This window comes from Myotis brandtii, unplaced genomic scaffold (assembly GCF_000412655.1).
Source record: "Myotis brandtii unplaced genomic scaffold, ASM41265v1 scaffold693, whole genome shotgun sequence".
Taxonomy (NCBI): Eukaryota; Metazoa; Chordata; class Mammalia; order Chiroptera; family Vespertilionidae; genus Myotis; species Myotis brandtii.
The window spans coordinates 1949720-1950068 of record NW_005370710.1 but is presented as its reverse complement, the minus strand read 5'-3'; the positions used below and the strand labels follow the sequence as shown (position 1 = coordinate 1950068).

General features: G+C 64.8%; 1 protein-coding gene across 1 annotated transcript in view; it reads right to left on the bottom strand.

The window, feature by feature from the left end:
• ITPR1 (inositol 1,4,5-trisphosphate receptor, type 1) overlaps nt 1–349 on the bottom strand; it is a 173427-nt gene that overhangs the window by 26935 nt on the left and 146143 nt on the right. The gene's annotated exons all lie outside the window — the stretch shown is intronic.

The following is a 349-nucleotide window of genomic DNA, read 5'->3' as shown; positions in this document are numbered from 1 at the left end:
CACCTGTGCCATTTCAGGAAACACACAGGAAACCCGGGCCTGTAAGGACAGTGAGGAAGCTGGTTCTCCGACCTCCGTTTCCCGCCCCCACAGCCCATTCTCAGGGACCCTCCCGGCACCCCCTGCATGCAAGCTCCGAGCTGAGTCCCCTGACATCTCAGGGAACGTCGGGCGCACACACGCTGCCCGGCTGTCCACGGAGCCGTGTACTCAGGGAAACAGACGCGGAGAGGCCAGGGCTGCGGTATGACCTGGACTCCGTGACCGGAACCACACGTGTGGCCCGTCTCAGCTGACAGCTCACTTCCCAGAGGGTCCCTGCACCTTCCCCCTGCCCCACCTGCCCCTG